This window comes from Epinephelus lanceolatus, chromosome 14 (assembly GCF_041903045.1).
Source record: "Epinephelus lanceolatus isolate andai-2023 chromosome 14, ASM4190304v1, whole genome shotgun sequence".
NCBI classification, from domain to species: domain Eukaryota; kingdom Metazoa; phylum Chordata; class Actinopteri; order Perciformes; family Serranidae; genus Epinephelus; species Epinephelus lanceolatus.
Window position 1 is genome coordinate 12,314,911 of NC_135747.1, and position 22,557 is coordinate 12,337,467.

The window sequence follows — 22,557 nt, forward strand, 5'->3', positions numbered from 1 at the left end:
TTTAAAGAACAATCCCTTGTTCACGGACAGAGGATTTACTGTCTGACTGTACCTTCTGTGAGAGCACAAGGCCAACGAGCAAAGAAGAGCTTATAAAACAAGAAAAGACTGTTTTCACAGCTACTCCATGTGGCCTGCATTATTGATGGGCTTAGCCTAATCCACTGCGAATACATGTACAGCCACATCATGACACAAGCCATGTTTTCGGAGGTGATATATACACACAGTGAACAGCTATGACGTGAACCTTTGTGCGGGTGTCAGTTCTTGTGCATATGTTCACAGAGCCTGCCTGAGATAGTGTTGGAAAAGCACACAGTGGCTACACTGAATGACATGGCAGCCCACTATAGCCATACCCTAGGGCAATGTGGCTTTGAATCCAGTATGCCGGAGATCTACTGTGAGCTCATGTAAAGGCAGTGACAGGTACACTTCTGTCCTATGTATAAGTACATCTGGGAGAGATGAAGAGCGAGGGTATCCACCTACATCCTGACAGGAATGTACTGTGTGCATGCTTTCCAAAAAAATTTATTTTCAACTTAATCGTACATAGTTTGTGTGGATGCAAAATGACATATTTCTAAAGAGGGAACAAGGCTGGCCTAGTGCATGCTATGCGGTGTAAAAGACTTTAACGGCTGTTAAACACAATAACTCAAGTTGCTACTCTGTATATAAGTTCAGAATGACACAAATTTGTTTTTTAAGAATTTAACAAAATTATCTCCAGTGTTTAAAGATACACTGCCAGTGTCCAAGCAACAGTATATCATAACAATGTGTGAGTGAACCACGTTTAACTTCCCTTCATCTTGCCAGTGTCCAGATTTCTCATCACATTAGCCAGCGAAAATCCACTGGATGATTCATTTCACTGGCTTTTGGGCTGTTGAACAAACTACAGATAGTGCTTCCTCATTTTAGTACACCCGCCATCACAGCAGACACAAAGACTATAGAAGCGGATCAAAAGAAGGAGCCAGACATCCCTTTCTCTGTCTTAAACTGTTAAGAAACAAATGTTTTCAGAAGCATATTTCAGCACACTGTTGTCACCAGCTAGCTGCCATATTGTTTTTCAAACAAGCAGCTCACACTACGCCACGCAACAGCGGGAGCGTTCATTGATCAAATATGGCGCAGTGCATTCTGGTAGTTGTAGGTTTTCTACCTCTTGAGCAGACGCAAATGCCACAGTCCTTTTTCTCTGGTCATATAGCACTAATTTCAAAAGTATTTAGTAGTAGTAGTAGTGTTTCTAGACGACCTAGTTTTATGAAAAGACCATCTTTCTAGCAGTGGAATACTTCTTAAAATGCTGTATGATGCAATTATCTTTCAAGGTATGTGTAATCCTTTTGGTATTGGTCAAACATTTAGGCTGATTTCACTTATAGTGACTGATATTTCAGTTTTATTTGTTTATTTCGGCAGGTTTCAGTGACTGTCATTCTTCAGCTTTAGATTTACTATGCACAAAATGAAGGAGAGATGATGTGGAAGTGAAAATGATATTGACTTGGGAGAGCAGTGCAACAATAATCAGACATCTCTGAAGGATGATCTATGTTTTCGCAAGATTTTTACATCTCTAATGATGGGCCTGGAGAAACTTGAGTATATTAGCAGTGTGTGTTTATTAGTTCAGCTATTAAGACTAAACAAATCACTGTGGGAAGTAAGGCTGCTCTCACTCATTCATGGCCCCCCAAAAAACACGTTTTAATTGGATGTATTTGCCAAATATCAATGATTTCGCAAAAAAATCAACATTTAACATATGCTGTCATGGATAATGAGGAGCTAGACTTATTTTCATTGTTCCAGACGATCTTACAATTACCCGTCATCTCCCAGAGAGGTAAAATATATAGAAAGACATTGGGGTTGTCAGTGCTGCCTCAGGCAAAACATGTTCAAACTAACAATATAGACACTGAGTCAGTTGCTTGATAGAATATAAAAATGTCAACTGCCAGTATCGATGACTACTTAAGAGCATTTCCTTTACTATGACTAACATGCTTAGACCTCCAGAAGCACCAATTAGATTTGCATCTAACCCCCACCTACTCTAGTGGAGCAGCGATGTGGCCACAAAGTTATGGTTGGAGTGGGAAGCCTGCAGTTATGAATGAGTGCAACCATTTAAATGTGAAGTACAGCAGAGAGGGAGCATGAATATTCAGTCAGACCTAGACGTACCGCAACCAGCAAAGGTTACAGACCATAAATAAACATTCAGACCTTTCTACGAGCCACATACTCTATATTTTGCATGATATTGTTGAAAAATATGGAGCACTGATGTTTATTTAGCCATACTATTTCATTCACATCACCTAAAAGCAGCAACTCATTTCCCTTCATGGCAACATGAAGTGTGAGAGCCCAAAGAAAATGCCAGCATGGGAATGACAAATCGGTAACATACCCAAACAAGAATAGTCTCATAAGGAGCACACCCATGATTTTCTACCCAGCAGGGACACTACTGGCAAATCAGAATGACTGAAGCATTTTCCCCCTTGCAAATATTCTGCACCACGTGCCTTTTCTTGCTACATCAACAAAATGCTTTTTTGTTCTCCTATTTTAAGCACAAAATGAAAAATTTAGATTATTTTGCTAGATTATTTTTATACATTCTCAAAGAATAATAACAGCAAAAATCTGTGGCTAGTGTGTGTAGCATTTCTGCCAATGACTGGTCCACTCAACTATGACCAAGTGTAGTCCCGGTGGTTTCATGGAGGCCTCGTCCTGTCCTTTGTAGCGCTAACGTGAGAGTGTGTGTGTGTACAGCATTGACTGTAATGTCACATTCACGCTCTGATGCTAACCTTGTCTGGCATATGCATTAGCCCTTTCTTCTGTTTTCACTGAGAACTCATCGCTAGTAAAAGTGAAAAGAGGTTACAAAATGTCTTAAAAAATAAAAAGCTGCAGACAGTTATTGTACTTTTCCTGGAGTAAAGAGTCGTACATTATGTATTCACGAGTATGTCACAATCCTAATGTATACTGCATGAATAATGGCCAGAACTTGCAGCTTCCCGCTCACCACGATTTGGTGGCAGGGGTGATGGGGCGGCATTGATGTGGCCCCCCTCAGGGAAGTGCAGAATGTCTCAGCCACACAAGCCAGGGTCATGCTGCTTTATTTGCACAAACCCCTACCCCGCACCATCATCACTCTATCCTCCAAAATTACAGCCTGTTGTCCTGTGCTGAAGCATGTTTATGACAAGGCAAGACAATATGGAAAAACCCTCTATTTGGGCTTCTGATTCTGTATCTTACAGTGAAAAGATTACTTTAGCAGAAAGCCAGTCCCTGCTCGATCTAGTTTGGTAGATTAATGGAGCTCCATTGTGGAGTATGACCAGGAGACAGGGGTCTGATGTGATCCACAAACGCTGAGAGTGCACGGAGCTGTAAGGCGGAATGGGTAAAAAGTTTTTTTTTGATTTTTGTTTTTTTGTTGGTCTGAAAAGCAAAGTGCACTTAACATGGCATGCCTCGTAGGTCATGGGGAACTCCAGAGAAGAAAGGAGTTGCTTTAGTACACTTTGTACTGACAAATGGCACGACAGACAGAAAATGAGCCCTGCTACAAAATGCAAAAGCTCCCAGCAGATATTGGCTGACTTTACTCCAAAAAAACACTTCTAACTTTAACTGAAAATAGTGGTGAATTAAAAATGAAACAGCCTTCTTAGAAGCTTGTTGTCATTTCTTCTAAAAGATATTCTTACTGTATGACTTCTGGAGGGGTTTCAGGGGTGGTATGAAAATTGTATACATATGCACCTACAAACACACACTGCTCTATTGGATTTTCACCACTAACACAGTGGTGCGTGGGACTGTTTTCAATTAACAGTAAATAGTAAAGCATCCAACAAAGGATTCTGGTATTAAACTGAACAATTTCAAACAACATCCAGTTCTAAATAAAGCTAGCACTAAGGATTCTACAGTATGATGGGAGCACAAAGCCTCAGAGACAGCATTATTCAACCATCATTATATGTGTGCAATACACCATAGATAAATTTATACCCTTGACCCTTTACTTTCCAGTGGTTCAGTGGAACAGTTTGTAATTCAAATTAATAAAGGCAACCGTGACTGGCTGACAGTGTAACAACAATGTGAAAACATCATAATATGCATCTTTTATATATTCCCTACACAACTGTGGGTAAATGACTTCGATGCTAACTTACATAGACAGATATTTAATATCACCCAGTTCATGCCCCTGAAAGGCTTTGACACTGGTCTGTAGCTTGTAGTTGGTAACAGCAGCCGTGAGCCAACATTATCTGTTACAGTATGTTTTACGCAGACTGATTAATAGATTAAACTGGCCACTCCTGTAAAATTAAGTCAAAAATCAATTTCAGTATTAATTTCAACTGGCTGGGAAACAACAGCACTGTAGGACAAGTTTTGATAGCTGCAGTGAAACATCAAGCAGAGTAATTATCTCATGGCAAAGATGTAAAACTCACATGCACTGCATGGCACAGGGATTGTATCTGCATTGTGCTTTTCACGCAGAGTAGGACAGAGCGCTTTACAAAGCCTCACGATCACCCACACATTCATTCACGCACGCACACACACACACACACACACACACACACACATCTCTGTCACTTCAGGAGTCACACAAAAGAACAATAAAAAGTGTGCTAAAAGGAAAATTATTTTTTTTCTGCTCTACTTCATTGTAGAAATATCAGGGTGCACCACAACAAGTGCACAAGGCAACACAACAACAGATTTTAAATAACCCTACACGCTGACCATGTTATATAAAGCCCCTGAACACTTCGCCTTAAGTATTTTTCCAGAATATTAAAAGGTGCTGTATGCGACATTCAGAGCATATCTATGATTCAGAGTCTGGGGCGGGATTGTCTGCATATAGTTCTCACCATAAATGTGGTTGAACTGGCTAATTGTGTTTACTCAATAAACAGCAGATACAACAGCAACAGTGCCGTTGTTAAAGGCGCTGTATGTAAGAATGTGGCCAAAACAGTTACTGCACTCAAATTCAAAATACTGCCGCGAGTCGTGTCCGCCCCCCCCGTACAGATTTGAGGTTGCTGGACAGCAGCATGCTGGAGAATGATTTGTTTGCCCAGGGGCGGCAGCCGTGGCAGGGCCGCATCACCGTGTCCTTGATCTTCGGTTTTCCAGCAGACCATTTGGGCAAGTCCGGCTTCTCTGCTGCTAACGCTGCTGCCGGGATACAGCAGAGGAGGAGCCGGCTGCTAATGCTATGTACCGGGACACTGCTAATGCTGCTGCCGGGATACAGCAGAGGAGGAGCCGGCTGCTAATGCTATGTACCGGGACACTGCTAATGCTGCTGCCGGGATACAGCAGAGGAGGAGCCGGCTGCTAATGCTATGTACCGGGACACTGCTAATGCTGCTGCCGGGATACAGCTGAGGAAGAGCTGGCTGCTAATGCTATGTACCGGGACACTGCTAACGCTGCTGCCGGGATACAGCGGAGGAGGAGCCTTCTGCTAATGCTATGTACCAGGACACTGCTAATGCTGCTTGCCGTGCTGCTGTAGCTCAGTCGTAACTGTAACTGATGCTGAGACTCTACTGACTGCGTGACTGGTGGACGGCGGTGGGTGGCACAACAGGCCAAAACACAAATTCAAAACATAAACATGATTTGCGGACTGTAAAAATGTTTTTTAGATGCAAATATTCTGGCTGTACTATTGTTGTCGGTGAGATCAGTATGTTATATGAACATTATTCCTTAGTCTCTGTGACATATTAGGAGGATTGTACGACAATTTGCTTTAGATTTCTTACATATAGCTCCTTTAACTAACGCTGTTAACCTAGGTGGAACCAAAGAGTGTTTCCGAGGCAGCAATTAGCTAGCCAGTGGGACACTCTCACAGGGACTCAAATGCACTAACATGCACGTCTGGCCAGCACAGCTACCACAGCTAACAACAGATAACCTCAGATAACAACACCCACAGAGCGTGACTACATTCTCTGCTCAGTCAGAATACCATTACTCCACTATATCTTTACATGGCAAATAGTGGTTTGCTGCTATGTTAATACTCTGAATATTGCTCCTTTGAGTATTTATTACAACATTAGAAACAATCAAAGTTACAAAACATTTTTAGGTATCATTTAATAAGAATAAAACACTCAAAACTCATCGGGACTGTTGCCACATCCTGATTAGATGGATGGATGTAACGTCACATTTGTCCAACTGAGTCCTGCCCACTACAAATCAGTGAGAACTTTAGATAACTTTAAAAAAACTAAAATGTGAAATAAGCTCAACTGTTCAGAAAAAAGCCTAATGTTTTAATGCAGAGTCCCTTTGCTGACAGTAAGAAGCTGATTGAGTAATTACATTTTTAGGGCCTTTAAACCACTTGTTTTAAAGTTTAAACAAAAGCCAATTATACTTACTGCATTCACTTCCATTTTAGAATTTTAGAAAATTAGCTCAGACCCAGGATTTGGTCAAAAACTTTTTTAGCTGTCTGAGCAATCACACTGCCTGCCCCATTGGTTGGATGTAAATCGGATCGGATATAAAGCTGTGGCTACCAGTTCCAACTCGTCTATGACTCCTCTGTGTCTCCTACACAATGGAGCCAACATATCTTCTCACAAGGACAGGGACCACTGCAAAAATACTGTTGGCTGGCACGAGCATGCCTGTCATGTGGAGCTGCACACATTCTTAAGCTCTAAACTGATTACGGGTTATAAGCAACCCCTTTCTTTTTCAAATGAAGATAATGCAGCTCAAGTGTACTGTCGTCTGAAAACTTTCCTCATATTTAGAATTGAGAAAAAAAGGTGGGGAGACAGCCGAGTGTCACACTGGAACAACTGGTTGACGCAACGGCATGAAACGCTGTAGCTGCTATTTACTTAAATCAACAATTAAGTGAGAGAGAGGAAAACAGGATGCCCCGTGTGTTTCAGGAAATGTACACAGGACAAAGGATGAATAGCTGTCAGCCAACAACGGCATGCAAGTGGCCACTGATAAGGAGCACAAAGGAAGTCAAGAGAGTTTGGCTAATTTGACTTCCACTAACAAATGTATTAATTTCAAACAGTTCAAATATGCTATTAGATTAAAAAGAAAGCAGGACACTCACTTGTAAATAGAACATTTTTAAATAAGGGAAGTCTAACTAAACTTTGTCGCACCAACCTTGCTATAAAACTGGACTGACATTTGTTTTTGCAGCACTGACACTATCCTGCTGAGGGAAAGCAAATATGTTCAGGAAGGCGTCCAGGGTGGAGGCAGCTAGAGCGATTTCATTTCATGCAACCTATGCGTTCAAATATTTTGCCTGCAAACAATTACTGGCCAGTCAGGCAGGTGCTCCTCCTGCCAAATGGGACAATTTGCCCAAATTTGGTGCTTGGCAGGTGTTCATTTGGAGTGGCAAACACCACATTTCCTGACAGTGTGACAATCATTAAAACACTAAAATAGCTGCTACGGTCCCTGAGAAGAGAAAGCAAAGTTAACAAACCGTCAATCACAACATACCCTTTCTCTGAGGGTTATTTATTAATTTAAGAGGTCATGTTTTGGTCATCAGTTGTACTTAATGTCAGCCTGTATTTGCTGAAGGTGACCTAAAATACCTGCAAATAAGAGTAACAGAGTAATAGAATGTTTATCCTGCAGCTTATCATAATGACAACTGACAACGAGCCCCTGTGGTCTTCTGCAAATGTGTGCACTCATCAGCACCCATCAGCCCGCAAATCCTGAGGAAATGCATTGTCTTTTTATAGTGTGTTATCCCTATAATGAAGGGCTCAGACAACAATGTCCTCAGGTCAGAGAACATAGATCGATGACAGGAGCTACAACGTCCACATGGAGCTGTGTGAAGGTGACGGCTCCAATTTTTGTTGCCTCCAGTCATGCATTATAGGAGCATTAAGGGAGAGTCCTCTGACAGCCGGCAACAACTTATTAGCATGAGTGGTAGCAGTAGCTGCTGCTGCTGCTGCATGGGTCCACTAACAGAGCCAGTGCAGCATCTCAGCTGCATACAGCTTCCCTGAGATGGCACAATGCAGCAGAGCTAAGTGAACTTTGCTCACACACTCTCTCTCTTTCTCACACACATTCACACACACGCGCACACAGTCACTTTGGCATGGCACCCTCAATGCCTTTTTCTAAGCTGTTTTCCCCCTCTTTAAACTTGTCACCTCAGCAAGTGGAGAAGTACTGCAGCAGTTACATGAAATACACAGTCAGGTTGAGTGTAGCCCGCCCCTCAGCTTAGTTTTGATCAGTATTTGCTAAGGGTGCCCCCGACAGTGTTTTGTTTTAGCTGACTACTGCAACCGGATTTTGCGAAACCTCAATTACTCCCTTTAACTCAGCAAATCAGCCAAATTGCTTTTCCCACACAGCTGCAAACAGATTCAATCATTCCGCATAATTTCTTTAAACAAAGGCAAGAGTTTGTCAGCAAAATACTGCCCCTGCATTGCTTCTCTGCAAAAATAATCCAACCATGTTGCATTATTTTTAGGAAAATGTGAGTCTTTGTCAATTGTTTGGGCCAAATTTCACGCACCACCACTAACTTGGAAGGGGAGCTTTCCAGTTCCCTTCAAAGGGAAACACCACTCGGCTCAAGAGCAAACACTGATACCGTCACACTGCACTCATTCATTCATTATTTAAAATAGTCTTTCTTGAAGACAGTAATAACAAACACACACACACACACACACACACACACACAAATCACACACACATAACTGCGCAGTGCTAAACACAGCAGCTTTTAGCTTGGGTCTCCCCAGTACAGGCAGTATAAGCACAACTTTTTCCTGGCTTTTCTCTGGCTTATGCGACTGAAACATCACAGAAACATCACCATTTGGGGAATGCGTGAGGTCGAATTTAAGTCCAGCTGGTTAATAAGTCAAGTACTGCTTAGCTACAATAATTACATAGCGTGATGAGACGCTTTCAACCAAGCACTTGCAATCCTGCCTGAGGCTTTCAACCCGTCAAGTTGCAGGGATCCCCCTCATTAAAAAATCTAAAGTTTATGCCTGTACATCCCGCACCCCTCCTGAAGACACACAGTCACAGTGAAGTGTGGAAAATAAACTGGATCTTGCCAATAATTTGAGGAGTAAACACTGAGACTTTTGTATTATATGAAAGCCTTTTTAAAGGGACAGTTTACCCCAAATCAAAAACACACATTTTTCCTCTTACCTGTAGCGCCATTTATCACTCTAAATTGTTTTGGTGTGAGCTGCTGAGTGTTGGAGATATCGGCCAAAGAGATGTCAGCCTTCTCTCCAATTAAGTGGAACTAGATGGTACTCAGCTTGTGGTGCTCAAAGCAAAAAACAAAAACAAAAACACACTTGACAAACTCAGCAGTAATGTCACTTTCCTGAAATCATGACCCGGTTACTCAAGATAATCCACAGACCTTGTTGTGAGCAGATTTATGTAGGAACTATTTTCTTTCTACTGAACTACACCCACCAACTGAATCATAAAGATGATTTCTGGAAAGAGACATTGCTGTTAAGTTTTTCAAATGTATTTTTTAGCGCTTTGAGCACCACAAGCCGAGTGCCAGTTCCATTACATGCGACACATTCCATCTCTACGGCCGATATCTCCAACACTCTGCAACTTAGACCAAAATGATCTAGACTGACAAATGTCACTACAAGTATGAGGAAAAATATCTATTTTTGATTTGGGGTTTAATTGTACCTTTAAGCTGTGACTAACAGGCATCTGCCCATTCAAAAGGGTTGTTGAAGGCGAGGGACAAACTAGTCACCATTCTCATGGGACAAGGTTAATGGGTACAATTTATTGCCATCACTTAAAGTAATGTTCTTGACCTTGATAAGCTGAAATTGTTACTGCAGTAATAAGGTTCAAGCATTTTTTCCTTATTTAGTAAAAATATCCAAAATTTTCCCTGACGAAACCCAGACATGCTAAGAAGCATTCAACGCTGAGTACTTTCGTGGGGGAAAGTTAATGTTTTATATTTCGGGTTTTGTTTTTTCAAGCTTTTAAATGTACTGGCACTATCAAACTCCAGTATCCCAGTGTAAAACCAGAGGTAAAGACATTTGTTCCAACCAGAGCTAAACTGACAAATTGGTTGACATCACACTGTAGAGCACAGATAGTGCTCTACAGTGTGAGCAACAGAGCACAGAGGAGGGAGAGACAGATGCTCGTCATTGTGGTGCAATAAAACCTTTGCAGGTAAAAGATGATAAGAGCAACTTATCAAAATGCCTGTTCAACAAGCATGAACTTGTCTGTGTTCCCATCCACCATCTGTACCCAGCCAAAGACACTCTGTCACCATTGTGCAATTGTGTTCTTGTAGCTCCTCCTGCTCCAACGGTCTTCTAAAACATTCAGCTGATCGTGTCATAATTTAAGCAGGCGGAATCTAATGTCAAAAATTTGCACAAATCAATTCTTTTTTTTATTTAAAGATATTTCTTAGGGCATTTTGCCTTTAATGGACAGGAGAGGTAAGTTTTTGAAAGGGGGAGAGAGAGGGGGGATGACATGCAGCAAAGGGCCACAGGCTAGAGTCGAACCCCAGTCGCTGTGGCAACAGCCTTGTACATGGGGTGCCTGCTCTACCCACTAAGCTACCAACACCCCAGCACAGATCAATTCTTTGTCAAGTTAGGATTTTATAAATGTTCAGAACCTGAAAACTAAACATAAATACAGGGCTGGACAATATGGAGAAAGTTAAAATCATCATTCTGTGTGTCTGTAAGGTTGACTATCGGTGCTTTTACAAAAATATTTACACATTGAGAAATGTGGAAATAATAACTAAGTGAATTAAGGCAATTAAATGCCTTACCAAAATGGTAAGTTCAGAAAATTACATGACTTTACTGTAATACAGCCATTAAAACCAGGAAAAGACAACACTAAGAATACAACAACATTCCAAATGTAAGACAAGATTTTGTCTTATATCACAATTTCAATATAAAATTAATATATTGCCCAGCCAAACAAAAATAGGTTTACTTTGAGGTTTCAAAGGATTCTGAAATATCATGAGGATTTGTACTGATAAAACAGTAAAACCCCAACCCTTTTTCTAAAGCCTAAAAAGAATAAGTTAGCACTTTGAAAGTCGATGCTTTCCTGAAGCACAATACATTCCTCTCTTTTAGGTTCCAAGTACATTTTTTGTTTCGAAACTCTTCCGTAATCTATAATCTCCCAGTGAAGTCAGTTTGCCCCTTTTGCATCCTGTATAATTCATTTAAATGTTTAATGTTTTATATTCTGCCTGTTAATTTTCACTTGTGTGCCGAAACTTTTAAATGTAATTGCAGAGCCCTGACAGAGATTGTAAACATATGAATTAATGTTTGAGGTAGTAAGGAAACAATAACACCATTACACAGTTTGTCCACCAAAAAGGTCAGATAAAACTGTTCATACACACTGTTTTTTCTTTAAAATGTTCATGTCTCAATTTGGTTTCAATTTATTTTAACAAAGAATAACAGCCAATGTATTGTTATCGAATTTTTAATATACTCAAATACTGACACTGAGATCCGTTTCTGATTCACTGATTGTCTGCAAACTGTTGTGAGAAATTCCGCTCAATAAACTGCCTGACAAAGATGTGCACACAGGGTTACACAGACAGGTAACTCTGATTCACAGGTGAAGGTCTAATATGGTAAATTTCACTCTCTGGATCCATTACCTGCAGAAATTGTGTGCACAGTTCTTACATAATCATATCTCATCTTTGATTTTACTTTTGCTTCCCCTTAAGTGAAGCAACAGGGGGAAAAGATGAGGTGCTACTGTTTTTAATAATCCAGTTGTCACACCTTTAGGCAGGGATTGCTTCCTCAGCTTTCACACAACAGCAGCCTGAAAAGAGGCACTTCTGAAAGCCTTGCATTGCCCTGCATGTATGTAGCCTACATTGTCAAATCTCTCTTCTCTCCTCGCGTCAAACAGGGCTTTGCAAACGTGCGTGCAGAGACAGGAGCAGATTTGAACACTGCAACGCATACCTGCAGAACACTTGAATGTGTTACTGCAGCTAGCATAGTGGTAATATTGCTGTATCTCTTTGAACTGTACATGATGCGGTCTCCTGGGTAGACCTTCACAGGCACCACTGACAGGGTAAAGCTGAGGTAAGATGACAGCCATAAATCCCACTGTCGCGCTGCATACACACAGGGTAATATCACAACGCTTACAGAGGTACAACTACATATTTTGGTTAACGTTAACCACCGATGTAATTTTGACCGGCGAGTCCCTACGTCTGCGCTGTTCTGGAGGATTACCAGGCTAATATTACATAAACACAACCGGAACACAAATCATATTAGCAACCCCGTTTGTTTCATCCTCCGCAGCCCCAAAATAACACGCTAACAGCCTACTCACGGTCCGTGCTGTAACGGAAAGTTGGGGTTTCTGGATACGTTGAAATCTTCTCCGCCACTTCACTTCAAAACACAGATGACTGTTTTCCTCGGTGTCGTCGCTGGCGTTGGAGAAAAAAATGAACAGAGGCTGAAAGAGCGGTTGTACGGTCGCATGTACTGCAGTGTTCACAGTCTGCCGTCGGGACTCTTCTTCGTCTTGGTAGTGTGTCGCGGTCGGTAGAAGAAACGGCGCATTACCGCCACCCAGTGGAGTGGAGTCGCCTCACGCTCCCCCAGCGGTACCGTCAGTAAAATCAGGATTTTTAGAATAAAACAGGCAAAAATTAAATACAGATTAAACACTGAAAGCGTACACGGTGAAATAAAAATATGGGATGCAAGGACACCAATTTCAACCGGTTTAGCTGATTTCAGCATGTTTTCATTAAAAAGAAAATCCAATATTTGTCTAGTTTTGTATCTGCTTTGCATAAAGCACTCTATGCCGAGACACCAACCTTGGAAAAACAGTGTTGTGAATATTTCACGCGATAGCCCTTAATTAGACTATTGCTTTACCTTTTTATGTTAACCGTTATCTTTATTTATTTATTTATTTTTTTACAAACTTAATTATGAGCAATATAACAGTACAACTCAAGATTTATCAAATCATTACAAACATTTGTGATGTCATAGAGGAAAAAAAGGAAGTCAACATTGGAAAAAAATAGAAAATAAATAAAGAAACGGAAAAGAAAAAAAAAACTTTTTACCTTTATGATTAATTCAACGGTTCAACAATCACTGCAGCTTAGTAGGCCATCTGCAAAATCCAAATTATGTAGGCCTAAGTGCTCCTATGGTGCTAACATTTTTATTGTAGCCCATATACACCCAAAAAAGGGTAATTTGTTTAGCACCTTAAATGGAATACAGTACATATAGCAACACAAAAAGTGAATAGTTGGATTTACTAAAATGCAAATTACAGTTAAAATCACATCAAGCAAACACTTTATGATATGTGTGTAGACGATGCAGGATTTTCATTCTGCTTTGCAACTTCAAAATGTAGGCTAAATTCAGTATTTCATGACTCCACAGCATAGCAAAGACTGCAGCTCTGAGTAGATACACTTGTGTTTTCTTAATTTGTAAGAGAGAACAAATTAAGTACAAAAAAATGAAAGGAACACATAATCATCACAGCATAACACTAAGTTAGTTAAACTTCAGGGATATTAATCCGTCCTTTTAAGAAGCACAGGTGATTGTGAATCAGTTTCTGCTTTGATGCAAATCAAAGTGACAATAGGTGCAATGAAGAAGCAAGACAACCACCAAAAAGGGAATGGTTTTACATGGGATGGCCACAGACACTTGCTCTCTCCTTATCCTTCCTGACTGATTGTTCTCTAGTTTTGTGTTCTGCCAGTGTCCTTGTCACTACTGGTAGCATGAGGCAGTACCTGCAGCCCACTCAGGCTGCACAGGTAGTCCAGTTCCTCCAGGATGGCACATCCATACAACGACAGCTGGACAGGGCCATAGAAGGGCATCAACCCAGCAACAGGACTGGTATCTGCTCCTTTGTGCGAGGATGAAGAGGAGGAGCCCTTCAATCCCTAGAAAATGACTTTCAGCAGGCCACTGGTGTCCATGTTTCTGACCAAACTGTCAGAAACAGACTTAATGAGGGTGGCATGAGGGCCCGACGTCCTCTATTGGGACATGTACTCACAGCCCAGCACAGTGCAGCTTGGTTGGTATTTGCCAGAAAACACCAGAATTGGCAGGTCCGCCATTGCCACCCTGTTCTCTTCATAGATGAGAGCAGGTTCACGCTGAGTACATGTGACAGGCGTAAAAGAGTCTGTAGACGCCTTGGTGAAAGTTATACTGCCTTTAGCATCATCCAGCATGACCGGTTTGGCAATGCATCAGTGATGGTCTGGGGAAGCATATCCTTGGGGGCCGCACAGACCTCCATGTCATAGCCAACAGTACCCTGATTGCTGTTAGGTACCTGTATGAAATCCTCAGAGTGATTGTCAGACCTTACGCTGGTGCAGTGGGCCCTGGGTTCCTCCTGGTGCAGGACAATGCTTGGCCTCATGTGACCAGAGTGTGCAGGCAGCTTCTGGATGACAAAGGCATTGATGCCATTGACTGGCCCTCTCATTCCTCTGACTTAAATCCAATTCAGCATGGGACATTATGTATCAGTGCATCTGAAGCCGCCAAAGTACCACCACAGACTGTCCAGGACCTCACTGATGCCCTGATCCAGGTCTGGGAGGATGTCCCACAGGACACCATCCACAGACTCATCAGGAGCATGCCCAGACGCTGTCGAGAGTGCATACAGGCACGCAGGGGCCATACACACTACTGAGTCACATTGTGAGTTGTTGTGATAAAATTCATACAAGTTGGATCAGCTTGTGATTTCTATGGTTTGCTTTGATTTTTGGTGTGATTTTGAATGCAGCCCTCAGAGGGTTGATGATTTCAATTTCCATTGACTGTTGTTATGTCTTTGTTTTTTTTCAACAAATTGTACAGTGCAAATGAGTAAATATTTTCAACTTGAATAATTCATTCATCAAGATCTGATGTGTGATTTCAGTGTTCCCTTAATTTTTCGAGCAGTGTATTATGTAATTTAAATGAGTAAGTGCTATATCAGGCTGAGTGATTGTTGCTCGGGCATGCATTTCCAACTCTTCATGGTTAGGTTTCCCAGAGATTACAAAGTATGCATTCTTGTGGTGCTGCTGCATGTTCATAGTGTGTGTTATTTGTGTTCTACCTCCTAGCACCATGCAGAAACTGTGTCACCTAGTAATGTATACCAAGTTTTGCAGTCTGTCCTGTAAAGGACATAAGATTGTGTCTAACTCCCTGTCCCCGCACCATGAAGAAAACACAGCCCAACAGTTTTTATACACCAATCTCTGAATTTCCTTCGGGATTAATAAAGTTCTATCTCATCTCATCTCATCTCATCTCGTGGAGTCAGCCTTTGCACTCTAAACTCACAAGTCAGTCTTTAGACGCTTTGCTTAACTAAAGACTGATGTCTTTCTCCCTGATTTTGTGTTTAGATTGGCGGATACAATTTCAGAGTTTAAAAAAACTCCCTACGTTGCAGAACCAATAGTAAATCTGCAGGGTGGTCCTTCAGTGGCTCGCTGAACTCTTGTGCTCGTAAACATAGTCCGACTGCGTTAAAAGTTTTAAACAAAGTCGCTGTAAGTCCTTCATTTCCACAATCCTGTGGACTGAGCACAGGTTTGATAAAACGGAGTTAAATCTCTCGGCATCCATTTTCAAGCTCTCTGTGTGTTTGTTTCCTTGCGGACGAGAAAAGGAGGTGGGCACATTTCCGAGAAGGCGTGTCCTTTTCAAAAATGCAAGAGGCGTTGCTTTGTTGCTGGCCGTTTTCTTCCGGTGTGTTAAACACACTTTATAAAGGAGTGTCCCCAGACTATCAGAAGGCAGAGATCTCTGATTGTCTGGTGGCGAGACTATTGCACTCTGCCAGGTCTCACAAATGCAGGTTAGTTAGGAGTGACCAATTTTGCTCAGTGGCCACACCCAAAGCTTAGGGAGGCTCGGAGATGGCCAAACTTTCCTGTACAGCTGGGACAGGAGGTCCATCCTTACTGGAATCTGCTAAGGATCCCCATCCAACAGGTTGAGGACTGTGAACCATACCCCCAATGGCCAACTGGGGGCAACTAGGAGGACCCGGTGATACCTCAATCCCTATGAAATGTGAGCGCTGTCAGGGGGATAGGAGGGAATGGAATAAAGGCTCCTTGGCCAGACATTGGCAAGTGCATCCATCCTGGGGCACTGGTGTCTGCCAAGAAAAACAATGCACACCATGAGATGTGCACTCTGTAGCAAATAATGCCACCTGGGCTTCCCTATCCCTATCCCACATCATCTCCACTACCAGAGGGTGCAACCTCCATCCCCCAGGGGGAAGCCTCTGGTGTAAGCGGTAACCTGCCATCGAGTTTGCTCTGCCTGGGAGGTGCATGGAAAACCATGAAGGATAAACAAAGATAGATAAACAAGACACTTGAGAGTCACTCTGACCTTGGCCCACCTGTATGAATGAGGGTCTATTACTGCTTTTCCACAGTCATGGGCTAGCTCGACTTGGTTTGGTTTGGGCCATCAGCCCAGCAGAGCCGGGGTTTTGCCACATGTTTAAAAGCAGCGGGATGATCCACGGCTGAAGTCCCCTGTTATTTTTGCTGCATGAGTGTTTCCATAGCAGGACAGATAAAAGAAGTTAACTTGTTGGAGTAAGCTGTTTGCAGAGGTGCAGTAAGAGCCTGCTGCCTGCAGCTCTTCATCAACATCTCACTGTGGCTGTTTCTTATACTCTTCCTCCCTGCCAGATAATTACACTTGTCTTAATTGAAGAAAAGCCACTAACAAAGTTCCGCTAACTCTGTAGTAAACATATTTTAATTCCTATAGAGTCATAAAAATAAAAGCCCCCCGTTATTTTGTTACATAAAAAGTTTTTCGGTGAAGCAGCAAAATAAGGAAAAGTTGAATTTTCAAGCAGCAACTTCACACAACTTCTAATACACCTGATAGTGAACATGAAATAGTAAAATAAAACAGATATCTTCAGTAAAAACAGGACACAGGCAGTGGCAGTAGCCTAAATGGCGCCCTGGGCGACACCCCCCTAAACAAATCTCCTCTGCTCTCCTCTGCACACACACACACACACAAACAAACACACAGAAACATGCTCGCACTTACAGGTGAGCACACTAGAGCGTGGCTCGGGCTGCATTTACCTGACCGAACCAACCCGAGTCCGGCGCAGTTTGTTTGTTGTTAGTTATTGTTATGGACAGTGTGTAACACGCTGCTCGCACAGCAGCAGGCACTGTACACACATTGGGTCTCATTCATGAAAAGTGAGTAAATCTGTGTGTAGATTTGCACATAAAAGCCTAAGCTACTAAAAACCTACTCCGGATTCAGGAACGCCGTGGGAAACTAAGATTTGATCGTAAACACGTGTGTATGATCATGAATGCCAATCCATCGTAAAGTGACAGCGCGCTCCCGGTAATCAGCAATTAGCATAAATCCCGCCCATGAATATCCAATGACCACCATATAAGGAGGTGTAGGTGCATCCTGTCGACCTGTCAGTCATGGCGCAAAGAAAGAAAGAGAGAGAAAGAAAAAAGATTTTTTCCAAAGCGGAGATCAAAATAATTTTGGGTGAAGTGGACTTAAGAAAAAACATTTTATTGTCTTCAGTTAATAGTGGTGTGACAGGGACAGGCAAAGCGAAGGCCTGGAGGGAGGTAACAGATGCTGTTAATGTTGTCTCCGTGGTACAAAGAACCATGTCAGAGGTGAAGCGTAAATGGTTTGATATGAAACTGGAGGCAAAGAAACGCATAAGCACACACACAAAAAAATACAGCAGTCACCAAACAAACAGAAGATTCATTTGTGGGGTTTTGAATGAAGTGGGAACGGGAAACCAGAGATGTTTTCTGCGTAATGGATGAACTCTAAATCAGTGATGGCTGTCAGAATGTAGAGCTATTTAACATTTATTTTAACAAATGGGATAACATATAGCCTACAGCAGTTTTGTATGCATCGTCTTCAAATTAGTCTATTTGAATCTTAATAGCCTAAAGCTCTGTTTTATACAACGTAAATTAAACATTTTTCAAATCAGATTTATTCATTCAAATGATCAAAAAGCCAAAAAAAAACAAAAAAAAACGTGTTGTCTCAATTCTTTCAGCTGGCGCGTGCTCCTTCGTGGCTCCACCACCTGCTGCCCCTGCTGAACCCAGGCACCGAGGCCGAAGAGGCTGTGATCCAGCTGTCCTTAGGGATATTTTTATTATCATCATTCAACATGTAGAAAGAACGTGTAATCTATTGAGTCGATTTACATAGATAATTCACAATCATGAAGCTAATCTGGATCTTAAACCTGCTAACTGCCAACTAATTTAACTAAATGTGTTATATTTTTAATATTTTGTCATGTTTAGATTACGTGTTTCAAAGGCATCTGTGTATTGTGTACATAACAGAGCGCAATACAAATTAAAATTGTAATTTCCAATAGTGACAAGCAATATTTATGTGCTTTACTAAATTTACACAAGCACTACGAGTGGTCAGGAGCAGGAGTAGATTTTGTTAGTAGCTACGAAAAGATCAGAGCTACTAAAATATTGATGAATGCGGACATGCACGTAAATTTCCGTCTGCGATCAGTTTACACACAAATTCCTTCTGCTCACGTTTCATGAATGAGACCAGTGTATGGAGTGGAGCCTGTGTTGCGTTCGGGCATTGTCACGTAAATAACAAATTCCAGCACTTAAATAGGCTGTAGCACAACACAGCAGCATGTCAAGTGGGCCGAACCCACTCCTGCCGCCCCCCCACACGTTGTGATAAAGTGCTGCACTGGTCAAACGCCCATTCGGCCCATATCAGGATCCGCTACTGGACACAGGAGAGAAACTAAACTCCAAATCACAAAGATTCAGTTAGAGGCTACAAAAATACTGAGAGTTGAACTCACATGCCTCTCCCTCTGGTCGTGTAGTCTTGTAACATACAAGGCTTTTTTTCAGAAGCAGGGTAGTTGGGGGTTGGCTGTGGATGGTGAGATGTCATCGCTATTCACTTTAGAGCGGGCGGCCCTGGGTTTTGGACCTACTCCAGAAAAGGTGCATCTCTGGCGCAGCTTGGCGTGGCATGGCGCATCTAAACTGATAACAGAAATATTCAGTGGTTGCTGAGGCTGCTGTTAGCATCTCTAGCAGTCGAGCCACATCTGGACAGTCAAACTTGCCCCAAGAAGTAAAGACTGTAGTAGGCATTGAATTCTCTCTATTTGTGCCACAGTCATGCGCAGAGCCATTGAGACTGAATCCAGAGACAAGCTGATGAAGGTGGTCTATTATGTTTGATGAAGCAAATCCTTTTCTCTATTCACCGACATATCTAATGCCTGGATATGAGCAAGAACCCTGGATGTTCTCTATTCTGCCTTCCAAAATGAGGGGATGCAAACAAGTCAGTTGTTGAGGTAAAGGACAGTCTTTACTTCCCTCAGCCATAGTGATTTTAAGGCTGCCCTCTATCAGCTTTTGAAAATGCAAGGAGCCACACATGGCACATGGCATGCCTGACAACGTAACAGTAGCTCCTTTTACACAGCCAGATTTTCGGCGAATGTTGGGCCGTTTTGCCAGCAAGCTGCGAGCGTTTAAACACACAGAGCCGGATTGGCGAGTTGATCCAAGGTGCCCAATTTTCCGCCTCGTAGAGGTTGTGCTGTTGATGAGGCCGCACGTGCGATGGATAAACAGGAAACAGCTGATAGCAGGAATTAGCGAGCAGCTAGTAGCAAGAGGAGAATGCAAACCTGACAGACACTGTAAAGATGAGCAACTGGGGAGACAAGGAAGGAACTGACTAGCCGCAGCTTCCCTCCCACGTCTCTGTTTACGTCACACACTGAGCTACGCGTTTTGTTACTTGCTCATGCCCCCCATTGCCCTGAAAAAGGCACATTCTGTAAAAACAAAAGTAGGTATGCAGCATTTTGCTGCACTCCCCATTTTGCTTTTATACTGCCAATGCTGAACGAAGACTGATCAGGTGTTCCTGCAAATTTGCACAATTCCTGTTTGAAAAGGACTAGTGGTTGGTCTCATCAACAACAACGAGTCTGCCTATAGGGAGAAGGTCCAGCACCTGGCAGTGTGATGGTCTGACAACAACCGTTAACATCAAGAAGACCAAAGAGCTCATCATGGATTTCCAAATGTAGGACCCTGCTACATTTGTTTACATTTCATTCTTTAAATAAGTGTTTCGTTAACAAATATGCAGTATATCTTGAAATATTGTCTGTTAAATTACTGCTGGTGTGAAGTAAGTTTGCATTATTATGGAGAAATTTATATTTGGTATTTTATTTGGAAGGATACTGAAATGTCCTCTGTTCTGATAGTCTTTGAACGTCTCATGTCGTTTCCTCTAAAAGTAAAGGTATCAATCTGTTAATTAGCCAATCAGTGCCAGTCAGAGATGAGTGCCAGCCAACTACCAGATTCTGAGAGGGGGGTGGGACAAATAGAAAAAAGAGGGGGCTCAGTGATTAGTGGCCAAGCCATTGTCTGCTGAGAGCTATTGCTAGTTAGCTTTGCCCTGGCTAGCTGGGAAGAGAAGACTGAGTGTGTGTGGGAGACATACCGTATTTTGCGCCAAGTTTTTGAGTGAGTATTACATGTGGATTGTCAATGATTTGGACATTTATGATAAAAGATTGGAAATTTCTTAGTGTTGTGAATTTCTGGATAGGGTGCCTCGGTGCCTACATGCTGCATGCATGCCTGCAGGCTACTGCCACATGCTGCTGTTGCTGTAGAGGGTGCTCAACACTTCAGCTGCTGCCAGGAACCTGCTGTTGGAACATGAACCTGCCTCCAGGACGTTTCTCCACCTCATCTCACACCTTACTGCTGGACAGAGGATTTTGAGAAAACTGCTGCTAACAGTCTCTGAGTTTCTCAAGGATCAGTGAGTACTCAGTGAGAAAATACTTCTCTTGAGGATTTAAATGAGCTCCATCATGCTCGCCAACGACATGGTACCATAACTGAGTTTATTAAACCCCGAGTATTATTTTATTTTATTAGTTTTAAGAGACATAGGAAAGTTAAAGGGTGGCCACTTGTTTTGTTTTGTGTTAATGAATATTATGTTGTTGCATTATGTATTTGTGGTTTAATGTTATTCCATGGCTGATAAGTGTGTACAGAGCTTGAAATTAACGTTTTTACATGGTAGCACTGGTGTTCCTAACTTCAAAAAGTTAGGAGCACCAGCAAAATTTTGGGAGCACCCACCATTATGTAAGAAGCACCAACAGTGTAATCGATTTTTCTTTTTTATTGCAACAAAAAGTTGACATTATACTGTATACATTACATTGTATGTGTATAGTACACTTATCATTAACAACTTTTTCAGTTGAAGACATTTTTAGAAAAAACACCACTGAACCACTCAACACCACTGTGAATGAAAGAGAAACCTTAGATGATGATAATACTGATGATGACTGTCATCATCAGACCCAATTCGCAAAATGTGATTGGGTCTGGGCACGGACTGTACATTTCCTCTATTCCCGAGTGCCTTTTTACGCAATTGGAAAGATGGAAAACCAATCAGAGTAAACGAAACGTATGACGTAGGCTAGCACAACGCCACTGTAAACAGACCAGCAAGCTGCATCGAAGATGAGCTGCGATGATGTCTGGGAAAGAGTGTTGCCGTCTTTGCGGATTTCCTCCTCACTGTGGACTCCAAGTTGCATGGCTGTGATTCCCAGCTTGGTCGCTTCCCTGACCTGCTCCTCCATGAGAGCAACTAGAGGAGAAACAACAATAGCCACTGGGTTTTCACTGAGTCCCATCTTTTTCCCGATCAACGGAGCCAGTTGGTAAATTAAACTTTTACCAAACCCCGTAGGAAGGACGGCAAACACATTGTTTGTTTTTTTTTCAATAAAAGCTTTCAGTGCAGCCGTTTGCTCTTGTGTCAAAAATAGTCACGCCAGAAGAATTATTTACAGTCGCACCAGTGCTCCCAATTATATTTTGAAGTCACACAGATGAAATTTTGGTCGCGTATGCTTCCAAAACGGTCACAGTTTCGAGCCCTGGTGTATCATGTGGTTAAAGCAACACTTACATTTCTGGAAATTTTACCCTTTTCTTTGTTTAGGTTAAAATGCTAGTAATAAGCTGATGGCACACTAAAATGTAAGTGAATTCCACCAGAGATAAAAACTCTTAAATATGCCATTCTCATATGGTTCTAAGAAAACTCTGCCCTTCTTGTGTGTGCTGTAATGTTAACATGCCAGTAGAGGATGGCCATGACTACTGTGTGATATGTTTGGGAATTGAGCAAGCAGTGGCTGCTCGTGATAATC

At 42.0% G+C, this 22,557-nt stretch overlaps 1 protein-coding gene across 2 annotated transcripts in view; it reads right to left on the bottom strand.

The window, feature by feature from the left end:
• Nucleotides 1–12,727, bottom strand: part of adarb1b (adenosine deaminase RNA specific B1b) — a 142,210-nt gene extending 129,483 nt beyond the window's left edge. For both annotated transcript variants that reach the window (XM_033613584.2, XM_033613592.2), the window contains exon 1: nucleotides 12,535–12,727. The gene's annotated coding sequence lies outside the window, so the exon portion shown is untranslated. The remainder of the gene's footprint in view (nucleotides 1–12,534) is intronic.
• Nucleotides 12,728–22,557: the final 9,830 nt, after the last annotated feature.